We start from the raw sequence: 21,195 nt of genomic DNA on the forward strand, positions 1-21,195 counted from the left end.
ATAAACTGTACTGATGTCTGTCCAGAAATTGGGGTTTAATTGGTCTGGGATATATCCTGGGCTTTGGAATTTCTAATAGGTCCCCAGGTGATTCTAATGTGTAGACAAGTTTGGGAACTAGTAGGTAAGGACTAATATAATTGAGGAAATGGGGCATTCTACTCCAGTAATTGACAACTTTCTATTTCTTCTCTTTTTTAGAATATATTTCTCCCTCATGATTTTCTCATACTTTTATTAAACTTTTTATTTTGAGATAATTTCAGATTTGCATACAGTTGTAAGAAATAATAATAATAAAAAGAAATGATAGAGAACACCTTAGTATCCTTTATTTACCCTGTTACCTTCCAATGGCACATCTTGCAAAACTACGGTGTTACATCACAATCAGGGCATGAACATTGAAGCAGTCAAGATATACCATGTTTTCATCACCACAAGAAGTCTTCATGTTGCCTTTGTTTAGCCACCTCCGTTTTCTTTCTCCCACCCACTAGCGTATAACCCCTAGTAACCATTAATCTGGTCTCCATTTCTATGATTTTGTCATTTCAGGAATGTCATATCAGTGGAACCATACAGTATGTAGGCTCGGGAGATTAGCCTTGTTCACTCCACATAATCCCCTCAAGATTCAGCCAAGATGTTATGTGAATCAGTAGTTTGTTCCTTTTTATTGCTGACTAGTATTCCGTGGTATGGTTGTACCCATTCACCCGTTGAAGGTTTTTAATATTCTGAATGAAGGTGCTGTGAACATTTGTGTGCATATGAACATAAGTTCTGATTTATCTGGGATAAATGTCCAATAGTGAAGTTTCCAAGTTGTTTAGTAATTACATATTTAGCTGTGTTGAAAACTGCCAAACTCTTCCTAGAGTGGCTGTACCATTTTGCATTCCCATCATTAGTGAATGAGGTTTCCACTTCTTCCACATCCTCACCAGCATTTGGTGTTGTCACTATTTTTTCTTTCAGCCATTCTGATCTGTGTATTGGTATCTTATTTTGGTTTTAATTTACTTTTCCCTAAATGACTAATGATGTTGATGAGCATATTTTCATATGCTTATTTACCACCTTTATATCCTTCTTGGTGAGATGTCTATAAATGTTTTTTGGAGTATTTGCTTTTTGGCTGTTGAATTTTGAGAATCCTTAATAAATTCCAGATGCCAGCCCTTTGTCAGATATGTGGTTGACAAATATTTTCTCCCACTCCATAGCTTGTCTTTCCATGCTCTTCACAGGGTCTTTTGTAGAGCAAAATTTTAATTTTGACAAGGTCCAGTTTATCACCTTTCCTTTCATGGCTCATGCACTTTTAAAAAGTGTCATGGTTGACATTTTACATTTAATTCCATGGTCCATTTTGGGGTAATTTTTGTGTAAGATATGAGAGTTATGTTAAGATTCACCCTGTGTGTATATCTGTGTGGTGTGTGTGTGTATGGATGTCCCATTGCTACAGCACCATTCATTGAAAGGCTTTCCCCATTAGACTGAAGTTACAAATTCGTCAAAAATCAACTGGACACATTTATATGGTGTGTCTATTTCTGGACTCTCCATCTGTTCCTCTGTGCTCCCACCAATACCATACTGTCTGGTCACTGTAGCTATGTAATAGGGTAGAGTTATTCCTTTCATTTTATTTTTATTTTTCAAGATTAAGTGATTCTAGAGTCTGTGCCTTCCATTACATTTTAAAATAAGCTAATATATGTCTAGAAAAAACCTTGTTGGGATTCTGATAGGAATTGCATTAAACCTATAGATCAATTCAGAGAGAGGAAATTACCTCTTCACTATTTTGAGTTTTCCAATCGACAAACACAGTAAGTTGCTCCATTTAGTTAGGTCTTTGATTTCTTGCAGCACCGTTTTGCAATTTTCAGCTTACAGATCCTATTCATGCTTTGTTCAATGCATATATATTTAATTTTTAGAGTGATTGCAAGTGATACTGTGTTTTAAATTTGTTTTCACATTTTCATTTTTAATATATAGAATTGAGATGATTTTTGTGTGTTTATTTTATATCCTACTACTTTGCTGAACTCATTTATTAGCTCTGGAAGTTTCTGAATATTCCTTGATATTAGAGATAGAAGAGTATTATCTCTAATCATGACATCTACAAATAGGGATAACCTTATTTATTTATTTTCAACCTGTATGCCTTTAAGTTCTTTTTCTTGCCTTATTACAGTGGATAGAACTTCCAGTATTCAGCGGAATTACAGTGAAGAAAGTGGGCACCCTTGCTTTGTTCCCTGTCTTAGGTGAAAGACATTCACTCTTTCACCTCTAAGGGATTTTGTAGATGCTCCTTACCAGATTGAAGGACTTCCCATCTATTTCTAATTGGCTGAACATTGTATTACAAATGGGTATTAGATTTTGTCCAGTTCCATTTCTGCATCAATTGATATGATTATAATTGTTGTGTTTGTCTGATGAGATGATAATTTGCTTTCATTGATTTTGATTGATTTTCAAATGTCAATAATCAGCCTTGCATGACTGGAACAAATTCCATTTGGTACCAGTGTATGAATTATTTTATACATTGCTAGATTTAGTTTGTTAATATTTTATTGAAGACTTTTGCAGATTTCTTTAGAAAACTCTGTATTTTTGTTCTTGTTATTTGTTTTTTATTTTTATTTTTTATTTTTGCACTATTTTTTCTGGTTTGGTGTAACCAAACTAGTATTTAGGCCTATACGGCAATGAAAATAAGGTTGGGACTGTTCCCTTCTCTATTTTCTGGAAGAGATTATGTAAAATCAGTGTTAATTCTTCTTTAAGTGTTTGCCAGAATCTTCCTGTGAAACTATATAGACCTGGAGAGTTCAATTTTTCAGAGGTTTAAATTATGTATTTAATTTCCTTAACTGTTATAAGTCTATGAAAATTGTCTGTTTCATGTTGGATCAGTTGTGGTAGTTTGTACTTTTTGAGGAATTAGTCCATTTCATCTAAAATTTAAAATTTATACATGTAGAGTTCATAGGATTCTCTGTTTATGCTTTTGGTGTCTGCAGTATATGCAGTGATATCCCTTTATAGTCTTGATATTAGCAAATTTGGCACCTTACTTTTTTTTTTTCTTTGACAGCTTGATAGAGATTTGTCAGTTTTATTGTTTCTTTTTAGAAGAACTATCTTTTTGTTTCATTGACTTTATTATTTTCCTGTTTCACTTTTATTGATAATCTGCTTGTTATTTCTTTCCTTCTGCTTGCCTTAACTTTTCTCTTCTTTTTCCAGTTTCTTGATTTAAGAAATTAGATTATTGGTTTTAAAACTTCCCTCTTTTCTAATTTAAGTATTTAGTGCCATAACCGATTTTATAAATACAGTTTTAACTGCATTTCACTTATTTTGATATGTGATATTTTCATTTTCATACAATTTTAAGTATTTTTAAAATTTGTTTGAGACTGATCTCTGACTCATGGATAATTTGGAAGTGTGTTTTTTTAATTTCCAAGTGTTTGGAGATTTTTTAAATGCCTTTATTGATTTCTAGTTTCACTCCATTAAAATCAGAGAACATACTGTGTATGATTTAAGTTATTTTTTTAGATGTTGAGGTTTGTTTTATGCCCCAGGATATGTTCTTAGTGACTGTTCCATGGGTGCTCAAAAAAATATATGTATTTAGCTATTGTTGGGTAAAAAATTTGCATATATCAATTAAATCCTTTAGGTTGGTTATATTGTTCAGATCTTCCATGTCATTGTTGTTTTTCCTCTACTTGTTCTATCACTTGCTGAGAAGGGCGTTTTGAACTTCCCTTCTATAATTATGGATTAGTCTACTTCTCCTTCAGCTCCAGTAGTACTTAATTCATGTATTCTCAGTCTCTCATGTTTCATACAAATTTAGAATCATTATGTCTTCTTGTTGAGTGATCTTTTTTGTCATTATGTAATGTCGCTCACTTTCTGTAGTATTTTTCTTTGCTCTGAAGTCTACTTAATTGATATCGAAAAGCCACTCCTGCATTTTAAATTAATGTTTTCATGGTATATTTGTCCAATCTTTTGCTTTCAATATACCTATACTAATGAACTTGAAGTGACTTTCTTGTAAACATTATGGAGTTGGGTAATTTCTTTCCTTTTTTTAAACACTTTTATTCACACATCATTAGTCCATCCAAAGTTTAGAATCAGTGACTCTCAGTATAATCACAGAGTTGTTCATTCATCACCACAATCAGTTTTAGGACATTTTCATTACTGCAGAAAGGAAAATCTCATACCCCTTCCAGTCCACCATTATTGAGCCTTAGCATCGGAATAGTGCCTTTGTTACAATTGATGAAAAAACATTATAGTATTACTATTATCTATAGTTGATAATTTGCATTAGTTGTATTTTTCCATGTGCCACCGTATCATTAACACCTTGTAATAGTGACATATATTTGTACTATTTCAGGGAAGAACATTCCTATATTTGTACTAACATCATCATCCACAACAGGGTTCACTGTGTTACACAGTCCCAAATTTATCCTGTAGCTTTCCTTCTATTGACACATACAACCTTAAACTCCCTTTAACCGTGATCACACCCATACTTCAGCACTGTCAATTACCCTCACAATAATGTGCTACTATCACCACTGTCCATCTCCAAACATTGCAATCAACCCTATTAGAACTTCTGCACATACCATGTATCAGCTCTGCATTATCTACTCCTGGTAACGTATATTCTAGATTTTAACTCAGTGCTTTTACTCATAATTAGTTCATTTTAGTGAGATATACAGTATTTGTCCTTTAGTGTCTGACTTATTTCACTTAGCATAATGTCCTCAAGTTTCTTCCATGTTTTTGCACATATCAGGACTTAATTCTTTCCTACAGCTGAATGATAATCCATTGTATGGATATACCAGATGTTTTATCCATTCATTGTGCTTGATGGACACTTGGGTTCCTTCCATCTTTTGGCAATGTGTATAATGCTGCTATGAACATCGGTGTGAAAGTATCTGTTTATGTCCTTGCTTTTTAAAAAATATATTTTTAATTTATTTTTAAAAGTTACTTATATTATGTAAAATGTTACATAAAAAAATTTAAGGAATTCCCATATACCCTACTCCCCGCACCTCCCACTTTTCCCCACATCAGCAACTTCTTTCATTAGAGTGGTGCATTTACTGCAATTGATGAACACATTTTGGAGCATTGCCACTAAGCATGGATTATAGTTTACATTGTAGTTTACACTCTCTCCCACTCCATTCTGTATGTTATGGCAGGATAAATAATGGCCTGTATCTATCTTTGCAGTGTCATTTAAGACAATTCCAAATCCCAAAAATGCCCCCATTTCACATCTCTTTTTCTCTCTCCCTGACTTCAACAACTTCAGTGGCACTGTCTCCACACCAATGATATAATTTCTTCCATTGCTAGAATCACAATAAGTCTATAGTGGAATATGAATAAGTCTACTCTAATCCATATTTTATTCCCCAATCCTGAAGATTCTGGGATGGTGATGCCCACTCCACTTCTAATAGAGAGGAGGCTTCAATCCCATATGGCTAATGGGTGGGACTCTCTTGCTTGTGGTTGTAAACTCTCTCAGTTCCTCGGTGTGATGGTTGTGCATTGTCACCTCCTTGCTACTTGTCCTGGGTGAGTCCAATGAACTGGAGAGTAGGTGTTGCAACTCCGCTGAGGCTCAGGGCCCAGCTGGCACATGGAAAGCCCAGAGATTCAAGTTTCTTGGATGTACACTTACCAGCTCCAGTGCAAACTATAGGTTCAATAAAAAGGATGGAAGAGGCATATGTAGAGAAGTCACATATGAGTCCAACTCTGTCACGCTCAGGAGGACAAACTCCTCCTATATACCTATACTAATGAATTTGGCCCACTGACAAGGTATCAAACTCTGGAGCTCTCTGCCATGATCATAGGACCTGGGTGTCTCCAGAACCCTCAGGAACCCTACTATTTGGGGTAATATCTACTTTGGCAACTATAAGATCCTGCTGAGATGTGCATAAGCATTACCTCTCTGATAACCTCCTGACTCATTTTGAAGACTCTTAGCCATATAAATTCATTTTTCTTTACTGTTTTCCCCTTTTATTCAAGATCTTTTCCCAGTTTCATCAACAGCCAGTGATTGGTAGTAATCCCTCAGTGCCAGCGAGGGATTATTCCCCAGGAGGCATGTCCCCACACTGAGGGGAAGGTAATGTATTTATATGCTGATTTTGGCTCAGAGAGTGGCCACATTTGAGCAACATGGAGGCTTTCTGTAGGTAATTCAGTAGGTAACTCTTAGGCACCCTGCAACACTAGGCTGAATTGCAATTTCAAGAGTAAAAGGCTCATAAGCATAGTCATCAATCTCAGGGACCCATCAATGGGCCATCTTTCTTCACTAGTCATTGCCCCTGTAGTTGGGGGAATGTTGCTGTTCCATTACAGAGTGTGGCAGAGCTCCCCAGGATAGGAATTCAGGGTTCATTCAGTTGTTGAGTGGATCCCACTGTGGTAATGCCCCATTAACATTTGAATATATTTATATACCTTATACGTGACCTTCCTCCCATGTATCCCCCATCACTGACGCCCCACACCAATGATCCTCCCTTGCCATGGTTGTAACCCTTCTGTGACTCAAAATTCTTCAAAAATGAGATAGTAATGATAGGTTTAAACATAAGAAATAAAATGCATAATAATTTAGAAAAACTAAAATTTAAATAAAGTAAAAAAATTTGGGGTAATAAAAAAAGGAAAATACTTAAAAACATTTTTTTAATATATTGCCCTTCATCACTGTAATAACTGTTGTCCTATATGTACAGTGGCATTTTCTTCCATTTCTTCCCCAGTGTCTTACTTTTTTTTTCATTATGTCTTCAAAGAAGTTTTAGGTCACAGTAAAGTCACATACAGAATATAGGGACTCCCATATATCCAACATCTTCCCCCTTTTCTCCCTTCCCAATTAATAACCTTTTTACAAGTGGATAGTATCTTTATTACAACTGATCTACAAATATTGAAACATAGCTACTAGCCATGGTCAGTAGTTTACATTATGATTTACATTTTAGACATTATACTTTTATAAATTTTTGATGAAATTTAACATGGCCTGTATCCATCATTGCAAGGTCATGCAGAACACTTCCATTGTCCCCTAACTACCCCCTCTTCCATCTCTTCCATTTCTCCCACCCCCTCCCTTTGGGGCCCACAGTGACAACCAAGCTTCACTCCTTCAAGGATAAGATTCATAGATACTTGTAACAATGCTGAGGGCTTGACACACTAGACTGTCTTTCCCTATTAGGAACTGCCCATGTTCTCAAGAGACACCCTCCCCTCTGTTTGAGAACATATTGGGCTTCCCCAGTATGGGAGGCCAACTCCTCCCCACTCATTATGTGGATCTCCTCCCACTGATACAACACACTATGACAAAATGATCACTCACACATTCTCTAGAAGACTGCCCCAGGTGCGCTCTGTCCCCAATTCCCCCCATCCAAACTCTAAACCAGTAACCCTTCCTTGTCACATTGCCCAAAGAGTTTTCTCAACATTGTAGTTTCAACCACATACCCACCAATCTGCAGGTCTCACTGCTCCCTCCCCCAAACCTCCCCCCAGTTCCATGGACCATCCAACCCATCCTCCCCACCCTATCGCCCTGTCAAGCTTGCACCACCCAACCCAATAGAATCCCTCGCCCCTACCATATCCCTTCAGTGCACAACTACTCACTTCCACCCTAGCATAGATTTTGCCCATGTGGGCATTGGTTTACATCCCTCTTCTTCCTTTCTATTTCTTGTAAACCTTTCTTCCAGACTCTAGCTCTCTGAGCCAGCTCAATTTGCTTAATTCATATCAGAGAGGCTGTATATATTTGTCTTCCAATGCCTGGCTTGCTTCACTCAACATAAGGTCTTCAAGATTCATCCATGTTAATCCATGTGTTAGTACTGTACTCCTTATAACTGAGTGATATTCCATTGTACATATATCCTACATTTTGTTTATCCATTCATCTGTTGATGGGCATTTGGGTTGATTCCAACTTTTGGCAATAGTGAATAATGCTGCTATGAGCATTGGTGTGCATGTATCTGTTCATGTCTTGCTTTTAATTCTTCTGGGTATATACTCAGCAGTAGAATTGCTGGGTGGCATGATAGATCTATAGTTAGTTTTTTGAGGAACTGCCAACTGTCCTCCACAAGGGCTGCACTATTCTATATTTTCACCAGCAGTGGATGAAGGTTCCCATTCCTCTACCACCTCTTCAACACTTGTAGTCCTCTGTTTTTTTTTTTAATGGCCACCAATATAATGGGTGTAAGATAGTATCTCATTGTAGTTTTGATTTGCATTTCCTGATAGCTAGTGGTCTATTCAAATCACTTGCCCATTTTTTAAATGAATTGTTTGTCTTTATTTTTGAAATACAGGATTTTATTATATGTGCTAGATATTAGGTGCCTATCAGATAGATGGTTAAGAAATATTTTCTCTCATTGAGTAGGCTAGGCTGCCTTTTCACTCTTGACAGACTCCTTTGAGGTGAAAAAGTTTTTAGTTTTGAGGAGGTCCCATTTATTTATTTTTTCTTTTGCTGCTCATTGTTTGGGTGTGAAGTTCATGAAGTAATTTCCTATTACAAGGTCCTATAGATGCTTTCCCACATTATCTTCCAACGTCTTTACGGTCTTGGCTCTTATATTTAGATCTTGAGTTGATATTTTTATGAGGTGTGAGATGGTGTTCCTCTTTCAATTTTTTGGACATGGATATCCAGTTCTCCAAGCACCATTTGTTGAAGAGACCATTCTCTCCCAGTTTAGTAGGCTTGGTGGCCTTGTTGAATATCAGATGACTGTATATGTGAGGATCTATTCAGAACTCTCAATTTGGTTCCAATGGTCAGTACGTCTATCCTTGTACCAATATAATGCAATTTGGACCACTGTAGCTTTGTAGTATGTTTTAAAGTCAGGTGGTGTGATTCCTCTGATTTCATTTTTCTTTTTCAATGTCTTTGGCTATTAGGGGACTCTTGCCTTTACAAATAAATTTCATAGTTAGATTTTCCAATTCAGTAAAAGATGCTGTTGATTTTGATTGGGATTGCATTAAATCTGTAGATTAGTTTGGGCAGTATAGACATATATATGTCATTCATGTCTTTAGTTAAATTTATTCCTGGGTTTTGATTTTTAAGTTACTATTGTAAATGGTATTTTCTTCTTGATTTCCACCTCAGATTGCTCATTATATGTCCTCACTTTCAATTCTTCTTACCATATACCTAATAGTGGGATTGCCAAATCATATGGCAATTAAATACTTAACTTCCTGATAAACCGCCAAACTGTCTTCCACAAAGGGGCCACCATTCTGCATTCCCACTACTAGTGAAAAAGTAATCCTATTTCTCCACATTCTCTCCAACATTCGTAGTTTTTTTGAATAATGATTATTATAGTAGGTGTAAAATTATATGTCAATGAAGTTTTGATTTGCATTTCCCTAATTACTAGAGATATTGAGAATTTTTGAATTTTCTCTTTGAAAGGATATCTATTCAAGTATGTTGCTGTTTTCTTAACTGGGTTATTTGACTTTTTACTGTTCATTTGAAAGATTTCTTTATATATTCTTGATATTAAACCCTTATTGACTATATGGTTTTTAAATGTATTCTCCCATTGAATGAGCTCCATTTTTGATTTCTTAGCAAAGTGAAATACCTTTGCAAGACAAAAGTACTTAATTTTAAGGAAGTTCCAATTAATTATTTATTTTTTCATTGTCTGTGCTTTGGGTGTAAAATCTAGGAAACCATCACCAAGCTCAAGATCTTGAAGATGCCTCCCTACATTTTTTCCAGGAGTTTTATGGTCCTGCCTTTTACATTTAGGTCTTTGATCCATTTTTTATTAATTTTTAAATATGAAGTTAGATGGAGTTCTCTTTCATTGTTTTAGTTATGAATATTCAGTTCTCCTAGCACCATTTGTTGAAGAGACTTTTCTGTTCCAATTAAGTGGATTGGGTAGCCTTGTCAAAAATCAGTTGATGCGAACTCTCAATTCATTCCATTGATCAATATAGCAATCTTTATTCCACTACCATGCTGTTTAGTAACTTTTGAATGACAACACAAAATGCACAAACATATGCATTATAGGCATCCCAGGGGAAGAAGAGACAGAAAAGGGAACAGAAGGTGTGTTGGAGGAAATAGTGGCTGAAATCTTCCCAACCCTACTGAGGGAGATAGATGTACATGTCCAGGAAGTGCAGTGTATCCCAAACAGTATAAATCCTAACAGTCCTACCCCAAGACATATACTTGCCAAAATGTCCAGTGCTCAAGACAAAGAGAGAATACTGAAAGCAGCAAGAGAAAAGAGAACCATCACATACAAAGAAGGCCCCAGAAGATTAAGTCCTGATTTCTCATCTGAAACCATGGAGGCAAGAAGGCAGTGGTATGATGTAGGGAAGATGCTAAAAGAAAAAAAACTTCCAGCCAAGAATTCTCTATCCAGCAAAGCTGGCATTCAGAAATGAGAGAGAGTTCAAAATATTCACACATAAACAGAAATTAAGAGAGTATGTCAGTAAGAAACCTGCTCTTCAAGAAATACTGAAGAGAGTTCTGCAAATTCAAAGGGAAAAACAGGAGAGAGAGAGTTTGAGGAGAGTGTAAGAACAACTGAAGAGATAAAAAGAGAAATAAAAACAACATATGGCATATATAAGCCTAAACAAAATTTGGCTAATGTAAGTAATTCCTTGACAGTAATAACATTGAATGTTAATGGATTAAATTAACCAGTCAAGAGACACAGATTGGAAGAATGGATGAGGAAATATGACTCATCTATACACTGTCTACTAGAAACCCACCCTACATCCAGGAATGCAAGGAAGCAAAAGTGAATGGTTGGAAAACAATATTACAAGCAAACAATAACCAAAAAAGACCAGGAGTAGCTATATAAATATTAGGCAAAATAGACTTAAATGCAAAACCATTGTAAGAGACAAAGAAGGACATTATATATTAATAAAAGTGGTAATCTATCAAGAAGAAAGAACAATCATAAACATTTATGTACTTAACCAGGATGCTTCAAAGTACATGAGGCAAGCATTGGAAAAACTAAGTGGAGAAACAGATACCTGTACAATTATAGTGTGTGACTTTAATACATCATTATCACCGTTAGACAGAACATCTTGACAGAGAATCAATAAAGAAACAAAACTATGAACAATACATTAGAGGATGTGGACCTAATAGACATTAACAGAACATTACACCTAAATACAGTGGGATATATATTTTCTTGAGTGCACATGCATCATTCTTTAGGATAGACCACATGCTAGGCCATACAACAATGTTCACTGATTAAAAGTATACAAAGTAATTTCTCTAATCACAATGGAATCAAGCTGGAAACCAGTAAAGGGCAGAGAACCAAACTCAGCACAAAGATATGGAAGTTGAACAACACACTTGTAGACAAACAATGGGTCAAGGAGGAAATCACAAAAGAAATCACTAACTACCTTGAAACAAATGAAAATGGCAATACAACATATTTAAACCTATGGGATGCAGCAAAGGCTATACTGAGAAGGAAATTCATAGCCATAAATGCCTATATCAAAAAAAAAGAAGCTAAAATCAAAGACCTAACTGCTCACCTGGAGGAATTAGAAAAAGAACAATAAACAAGCCCCAAAGGAAGTAGAAAGAAGAAAATAACAAAGATTAGAGTAGAGCTAAATGAAATTGAAAACAAGAAAGCACTAGAAAAAATAAACAAAACCAGAACCTGGCTCTTTGAGAAGATTAATAAAATTGACAAACCCTAAGCTCGACTAACAAAGAAAAAAAGAGAGAAGATGCAAATACAGAAAATAATAAATGATGAAGGGGCTATCACCACTGACCCCACAGAAACAAAGTGTATCATAAGAGGATTCTTTGTAAAATTATATGCCAACAAGATGGATAATTTACAGGAAATACACAAATTCCTAGAAACACACAAGCAGGCTACATTGGTGAAAGGAGAAATTGATAAACTCAACAGACCAACTATAAATAATGAGGAGAATTAGTCATCAAAAATTTCCCAACTATGAAGAGCCCAGGACTGGATGATTTCACAGATGAATTCTAGCAAACATTCCAGAAAGAACTCACACCAATCCTGCTTAAACTCTTCCAAAAAAGAGACAGGAGGGAACATTGCCTAACTCATTCTATGATGCCAACATCACCCTGCTACCAAAGGCAAACAAAGACACTGCGAGAAAGGAAAAGTATGGACCAATCTCTCTAATGAACCTAGATGCTAAAATTTTCAACAAAATACTTGCTAACCATATTCAACAACACGTCAAATGAATCACACACCACGACCAAGTGGGCTTAATCCCCGGTGTGCAAGCATCCTTGCACTGAAAATCAGTCAGCGCAACACACCACATAAACAGACTGAAAGAAAGAAAAATCACGCGATCATCTTCATAGATGCAGAGAAAAGCATTCATCAAAGTACAGCGCCCTTTCCTGATAAAAACACTTCAAAAGGCAGGAATAGAAAGAATCTACCTCAGCATGATAAAGGGTATATATGAAAAACCCACAGCTAACATCATATTCAATGGTGAAATGCAAAAACCTTTCCCTCTAAGATCTGGGACAAGTTTAAGAAACCCTCTGTCATCGCTCTTATTTAACATTGTGTTAGAAGTTCTTTCTCGAGCACCTAGGCAAGAAAAAGATATAATAGGCATCCAAACTGGAAAGGAAAAGTTAAAAATTTCAATATTTGCAGGTGATATGATCCCATATTTTGAAAGTTCTGAGAACTCTACAGCAAAGCTTCTAGAGCTTATGAACAAGTTCAGTGAAGTGGTAGGAAATATTAATATGCAAAATTCAGTAGCATTTCTATAACCCAAATAATGAGCAATCTGGGAGCTGATGTGGCTCAGTGATAGAATGCCAACTTTCCTTTATATAAAGCCTGGGGTTCAGTTCCTGGCCCTGATACCTCAAAAGAATCAAAATAAAAAGCAATCTGAGGAGGAAATTTAAAAATCCCATTTACAATAGCAACTAAAAGAATCAAATGCCTAGGAATAAATTTAACTAAAGATGTAAATGACTTGTACACAGAAAACCATACAACACACTTAGAGGAACCAAAGAAGACCTAAATAAGTGGAAAAATTTTCCCTGTTCATGGATAGGAAGACTAAACATCATTAAGATGTCTATCCTACCCAAACTGATCCACAGATTTAATGCAATCCCAATAAAAATTGCCACAGCATTTTTTTCTGAATTGGAAAAGCTAACTATGAAATTTATTTGGAAGGGCAAGAGGCCCTGAATAAAGACATATTGGAAAAAAAAAAATGAAATCAGAGGAATCACTCTACCTGACTTTAAAACATACTTCAAAGCTACAGTGCTCAAAACTGCATGAAATTGGCACAAGGATAGACATACTGACTAATGAAACTGAATTGAGAGTTGTGGTACAGATCCTTGAATACAGTCAACTGATATTCGAGAAGGCCACCAAGCCCACTCAACTGGGACAGAATGGCCTTTTCAAAAAAATGGTGCTTGGAGAACTGGATATCCATACCCAAAAGAATGAGAGAGGAACACCATCTCACACCTCATACAAAAATTAACTTAAGATGAATCAAAGACCTAAATGTAAGAGCCAAGACCATGAAGAAAATAATATAGGGGAGCATCTACAGGATCTTGTGTTAGGAAATGGTTTCATTAACTTTACACCCAAAGCATGAGCAACAAAAGAAAAAATAAATAAATGGGACCTCCTCAAAATTAAAAAAACTTTTTCACCTCTAAGGAGTTTGTCAAGTAAGTGAAAAGACAGCCTACCCAATGGGAGAAAATATTTGGTAACCATCCATCTCATAGGGGCCTAATATCCAGCACATATAAAGAAATCCTACACGTGGAAAATAAAAAGACAAACCTTTTAAAAAATGAGCAAGTGATTTGAATAGACATTTCTCCAAAGAAGAAATACCATTGTCTAAAAAGCACATGAAAAGATGCTCAACATCACTATCTATTAGGGAAATACAAATCAAAACTACAATGGGATATCATCTTACATCCATTAGACTGGCAGCTATTTAAAAGACAGGACTACAAGTGGTGGAGAGGATGTGGAGGAACAGGAACCCTCATCCACTGCTCGTGGAAATGTAGAATGCTGCAGCCATGCACCATGTCTGAGGACAGTTGGGCAGTTCCTCAGGAAGCTAACTATAGAAATGCCATGTGATCCAGCAGTCCCACTGCTGGGATATACCCAGAAGAATTGAAAGCAAGGATACAAACAGATATCTGCACACCAGTGTTTATAGTGGCATTATTCACTATTGCCAAAATTTGGAATCAGCCCAAATGCCCATCAACAGATGAAAGGATAAACAAAATGTGGTATATGCATACAATGGACCATTACTCAGTTGTAAGAAAGAGTGCAGTGTTAACTCATGGGATAACATGGATGAATACTGAAGAGCTTATGTTGAGTGAAGCAAGCCAGGCAGTGAAGGACAAATATTACATGACCTCACTGATATAAATTAAATAAATTGAGCAGACTCATAGAGCTAGAGTCTGGGAGATAGGTTTACAGGAGATAGAAAGGGAGAAGGTTGTGAGCTGATGCCCATATGGGCAAATCTCTTATAAGGTAAAAGTGTGCAGTTGTGCAGTGGATGGTATGACAGTGATGTACTGGTACTTTGGGGTTGGGTGGTGCTGGTTTTCAGGGGGTTAAGGTGGGGAGGGTAAGTTGGACTGTCCATTGAACTGGGGGGAGGGTGGTGGAACGGAGCAGGTGAACACAGAGGATTGATGGGTGTATGGTTAAAACTACAACATTGAGAATGTTCTTTTGGCAACACTGCAGGGGAGGGTGTCTGGTTTAGGGTGTTGGATTGGGGGGCATTCAGGACAGAGTGCACCTGGGGCAGTCTTCTACAGAATGTGTGAGTGTTCATTCTGTAATAATGGGCTGTGTCAGTGGTTGGAGACCAACATAATGAGCAGGAAGCTGATGGACTCCCATCCTGGGGAGTTCTGCTGTGTTCTCAAATAGAGGGGTGGGAGTCTTTTGAGAGCATAGGCAGTGACTAATAGGGAAGACAGACCAGCGTGTCAAGCCCTCATTGTTGTTACAAGTAACTATATATTTTGTTCCTCAAGGAGTGAAGCTTGGTGTTTGCCATGGGTCCTAAGGGGAATGGGAGTGAGGAATAGAATAGATGGAACATGGGGCATTTTGGGGGCAATGGAAGTGTTCTATATGATCTTGCAAAGATGGATACAGACCATGTTAAATTTCATCAAAATTTATAGAAGTATATGGTCCAAAATGTAAACCATAGTGTAAATCATTGACCCTGGTTAGTACCAATGCTTCAGTAATTGTACATCAATTGTAACAAATGCATCATCTGCACGTAAAATGCTATTAATAGGGGAAAGGGGAAAGGGGAGAGGATGTTGGGTATATGAGAATCCTCTATATTCTGTACATGACTTTTCTATAACCTAAATATTCTTTGGAGACAAAATGAAAAAAAAAAAAGACACTGGGGGAATAAATGGAAAAAATGTCATTGTGCATATAAGACCATAAATCTTACAGTGATGAAAGACAGTGTAAATTTTTTTAAATTTTTATCTTATTATTTTTTAAATTATTTCAAATTTTTTAAAATTTGTATTTTATTTATTTTTAAAACTGTCATTATTATTTCATTTCCTTATTAATTGTATTTGGTTATTTTGTTGACTTCATTTTTGAAGAAGTTTTAGATCACAGAAGGATTACAACTACAATGGGAGGAACATTGGTGTGGGGTGTTGGTGATGGGGGATGCATGAGAGGAAGTTCACCTGGGGCATTCAAACAAGGCATATGAATGAGTTCAAGTGTTCATGGGGCATTGTCACAGTGGGTGAAGATTCACAGAATAACCAAAAGAATATCCAGTTCCCATCCTTGGGAGTTCTCCTCTGTTCTCTAATGGGAGAGCAAACATGCCCTGAGTACCAGGGCAGTGACTAGTGAAGGAGGATGGGCCATTAATGGGCACTTTACATTGATGACTGTACTTATGGACCTTTACTATTGAAATTGAAACTTAGCCTAGTATTTTAGGGTGCCTAAGCATTACCTAAAGAGATCCTCCTTGTTGCTCTAAGCCAAACTTAGCATATAAATGCATTACCTTTCCCCTGGCATGGAACATGACTCCCAAGGATGAGCCTCCCTGGCACCAAGGGATTACTGATAAGTGCTAGCTAGCAATGCAACTGGAAAAAGTAGTTTACCAAAAGGGGGAAATTAGATTATATGGTTAAGAGACTTCAAAGTGAGTGAGGAGGTCATTCCAGAGTTTATTCCTATGCATGTCTCAGCAGGGTCTCATTGACTGCAAAAGTAAATATTGCATCAAATAGTGGGGCTCTTGAGGGCTTTGGAGACATCCAGACACTGTACACAGGGCAGACGGCTCAGGAGTTTGGTGTCCTGCCATTGGGCCCTACTTTGGAATTTATGCTCCCCAGTGAGATAGAGTTGGCTCAGGTGTGTTTTCCCTTCGCATACCTCTTCTGCTCCTTCTGTTTGAATCTAGAGTTACTCATAGAGTTGATAGGTGTATGTCCAAAAGAGTTAAATTTTTGGGCTGTCCATAGGCCAGTTGGGGCCTGAATCTCAACAGAGTTGCAGAATCTCCAGTTCATTGGACTCATCAAGGACAACTAACAAGGATTTGATGATGGACAATGACCACCCCAAGGAACAGAGAGTCTTTAACTTCAACAAAATAGTCCAATCCATCTGCCCCATGGGCTCTAAGCCCCCTCTCAATTAAAGGTAGAATGGACATCACCATCCCAGAATCATCTGGGTTGAGGAATTAACAATGGACTAGAGTAGACTTACTGTTATTCTACTATAAACTTATAATTTTCTAGCAATGGAGGAACTTTTATCATTGATGTGGAGGCAGTGGCTACCAGTGGTTCTTAGGGGAGAGAGAGGGAGAAATATGTGTAATGGGGGTACTTTCCGGACTTTGGAATTGTCCTGAATTTTGTTGCAATGACAGATATAGGCCATTATGTATCTTGTCATAACTTACAAAATTGTGTGGGAGAGAGTGTAAACTACAGTGTAAACTCTAATCCATGCTTAGTTACAATGCTCCAATATGTGTTCATAAATTGTAACCAATACGTTACACTAATGAAGGACATTGTTAATGTGGGAAAATATGGGAGGGGTAGGAAGTAGAGCATATGGAATACTTTATACTTTTTATGTAGATTTATGTACTTAAGTATCTTTTTTACAAAATTTTAAAAAGTATATTTAAAAAAAAAAAGATTCACCTCAGTCATTGAAAAAGCCAATCAATGTCATTGTTAGCCTCCAAACAAATAGCCAAGCCATTTACTGATAGGAAAACACATGCCTCCAAAAAATCTATAAGTCCTGACAAGGAGTGCCATATCATTTCTATTGTTTACTATATAACTAGTGTTTTTAGAAGACAACTGTGATGAGAGAAATTAGCATCTGTGCATAACATTAAATTTTCTCAATGAGCATGTCATCATCTCAAGAGATTTTATCATTAGCATATAAATTACTTAGGTTTTTATTTTTATTTTTAGTGCTAGTTTTATAGAAAATGCATGGTATCACATCCAAATAAGTAAGGTACTGATTTTCTCATAAAATAAAGCATATTTGGAAATCACTTAAGTCTATATACTGAAATATGGGGGGTAGAAAGTTGGTTAGTATTCTTAAAGAAATATGATCTATGCTGCAGGGGTAAGAAAAAAAACCACTTCTGAAATATATTTTCAATCTCTTTTCTTTCTATTTCTGTGCACACATACACACATTAAACCTGGGAATAAAAGGAACTGTTTTGGGGTGGTGGTAGTGAGGAGCAAAGGAGATGTCATCTTTCTCATATTTGTCTTTCAGATGGAACCACACTGAGCTGGTGGGTTGGAAGAAGCAATGAAACACTCACTTATTAGGGAGGTTCTCTGCCTGATGCTCAAAAACGTACTTGTGGATTAGAGGGGAACTGCACTGATTCTCTTTACCACTGCAACTATGATGCTGCCCGGAATGAATGGTGATTTCCACACGATTCTCCTGCACGAAATGTAGTTTTTGCTGCTTAACTATGATATTGAACAAACTGGTATAATAGAGAAACTAGATTAAAGTACATTCAAGCAAGTTAAAACTATGTTTGATAAAATACAATCAATAAATCTGAAGACTAAATTCCATGACCAATGATTTACTATTTCACTCTGAATAATATTTCGTGTGTACTTTATATTTTCTTAATTAGATTGAATACTGGTTGAGAAACTTACCACTCAGTGGATATCAAATTGTACTTTTTTTAAAGTTCAGTTCATGCATCAATCTAGTATTTACATACCATATTCATAACAATAATTCCAAAGATGAATTCTTCAAATCTTTGCCTTAAATAGATTTGGGAAATGTTTCATAGACTATAATTCTTTTAGGAATTCACAGTATATATAAACGCTTAAAACTCTGAGATTGTCATGCATAATAGGACTGCATTTATTTTGTGAAATCTTGAAGTTTCCCACATTCAAATTTTTTTTATGTAATACCAAGTCTTCAAGAATAGAATGTTTTGAGAACCACACTTTAAAATGACCACCATACTAATATTTAGAATTTCAAGAATTTGAAAATTCTACTTTAAGCTGTCTTTTGAGTGGAAGAACTTTCTCATGTAGATTGCATTGCTTCTTCATTAGAAGCTGGAAAATTGTTTTTGAAGTTATTGTTGGAATGTGTATTGGTTTTGCTTATTTGTGCTGGGAAATGCTCTAAATCTCTGGATTCATGTTTTGATATGTGAAAGCAACTCAAAAAGTTTTTACAAAACAGCTAGCAACTCAAAAAAGTTTTCTCAAAACAGCTAAACCATATAGACATTCATTTTTTAAAAAATATTAATGAAGACTTCAGGTGTCAAAACAATTTGGATAAAAAATATCTCATATGACCAATAGTTTAATCCCTGAAAGTTGAGTTTACCATTTCAAATGCACAGAATTCCACTTATTTACTGGCATAAACAAAAACTCTTTTACATCACTTTGAATAACATTTGGCACTGCCTCGAGCCATTTTGTTGGCAGGACGTGGCAGGGGGTGGTTTCTCCGGCCTCTAGCAGGCCGAGGCTAGGGATACTGCTAAACCCTGCAGTGCCCCGGGCAGCTCCCATGACCAAGAATTACCCCAGCCAAATATCAGTAGAGCTGCTCTTGAGAGATCTCTAAAAATGTCATTCCCCCCTAATTAATTTAGATGAATGGGAAATGGGTTTTCTTTACTCGTGTGGACTATAACCAGCTGACTTAAAAATCTGTGTGGAAATTAAGAGTGAAGTATTAGGCAAGATCATTTTTTAAGTTGGGGAAAAAGGTGAGGAGACTATCCTATCGGAAATCAATACATATTGTATTGTTGTAATAACTAATGTGGGTTGATACAATTAAGTGGACTAGAGAACCTAGAAATGTTAATAAGTTGTCTACCATCAGTCCTCTCAAAAGCAATAGTCTTTAACTAGTTAAGGCAATGGGGTTTTAATCTGAATTTTGGATATAATCTGTGTTTTTTTTTTACCATTAAAGATTTCTTAAGGATATTTAATTTATAATAATGAATCTCTTTATATGCATTACAGGTTTGCTTTATTCTTTATAAGATGAAAATCTTGAATAATGTAATCAGTTTATGTTAGTTATTTATATCAAATACCAATCTTTGATGCCTAAAATATTTTTTTAATTCAGAATATTTTACAAATAAAATCAGATTGCTGCGATCAATGCTAATTATTCTCATCTTTTGACATAAACCCATACAAAGGAGAATTTGAGAACTGAATCATTTAAAGAAATTAATAATTACTAGGTATTATAGAGATTTCCTACATCAGAATGAAAAACTGGACTAAGAACATTTGTCTGAGAAGCAGAAATGCACATGTAATTGAGACATAAAACAAAAATGCGAGCAGGTTGCAGGAGAGCAGGCCTTCATTTTGGCCAGAGAAGGCCTTAGTGGCACGACTCAGATCAGGCCCCCGGGTCTCCCAGCTCCTGTTCTAAATCCCTTCGTGTTGGATGCAGAAGTGATCCTTTATTTCCTCCAGTCACTTACACATGGGATGGTGATGGCACAAAAATAATAATCAATATTCATTATCTCCACTAGACTGTATGCTTTTAGAGCACAGAGACTGTATTTTTATGCCTGTAGCCAAAAGGCATGACACAATGCTGGCAAATAGAAGGTGTCACTAAGCATTTGTTGACAGCATTCCAAAAAGCATTCATGCACACATTAGTCTGTATATTACTTTTTTAAAAATTTTTATTGTCTTTTTTTTTAAGATACAATGATCACACAAAATGTTACATTAAAAAATATGAGGTTCCCATATGCCCCATTGCCCACCCCACCCCCACTCCTCCCACATCCACAACCTCCCCCATCATTGTGGCACATACACTGCATTTGATGAGTACGTTTTGGAGCACTGCTGCACTGCATGGATTACAGTTTACATTGTAATTTACACTCTCCGCCAGCACATTCGGTGGGTTATGGCAGGATAGACAATGTCCTGCATCTGTCCCTGCAATATCATTCAGGACAATTCCAAGTCCTGAAAATGCCCCCATATCACTTCTCTTCTTCCCTCTCCCTGCCCTCAGCAACTCCCATGGCCACTTTCTCCAGATCAATGCTACAGTTTCTTCCATTGCTAGGGTCACAATAATTCTATAGTAGAATACCAGTAAGTCCACTTTTATCCATATTTTATTCCTCCACCCTGCAGACCCTGGGATGGTGATGTTCACTCCACATCTAAATCGAGAGGGGGCTTAGATCCCACATGGCTGATGGGTGGGATTCTCCTGCTGACAGCTGTAGACTCTCTTGTTCCCTGGTGAGGTG

The 21,195-nt window shown here is 36.5% G+C and overlaps 1 pseudogene; it reads left to right on the top strand.

The window, feature by feature from the left end:
* The window catches only part of LOC101445115 (contactin-associated protein-like 3), a 116,603-nt pseudogene that overhangs the window by 68,957 nt on the left and 26,451 nt on the right, over positions 1-21,195 (top strand).

Source organism: Dasypus novemcinctus, chromosome 8 (genome assembly GCF_030445035.2).
Source record: "Dasypus novemcinctus isolate mDasNov1 chromosome 8, mDasNov1.1.hap2, whole genome shotgun sequence".
NCBI lineage: Eukaryota > Metazoa > Chordata > Mammalia > Cingulata > Dasypodidae > Dasypus > Dasypus novemcinctus.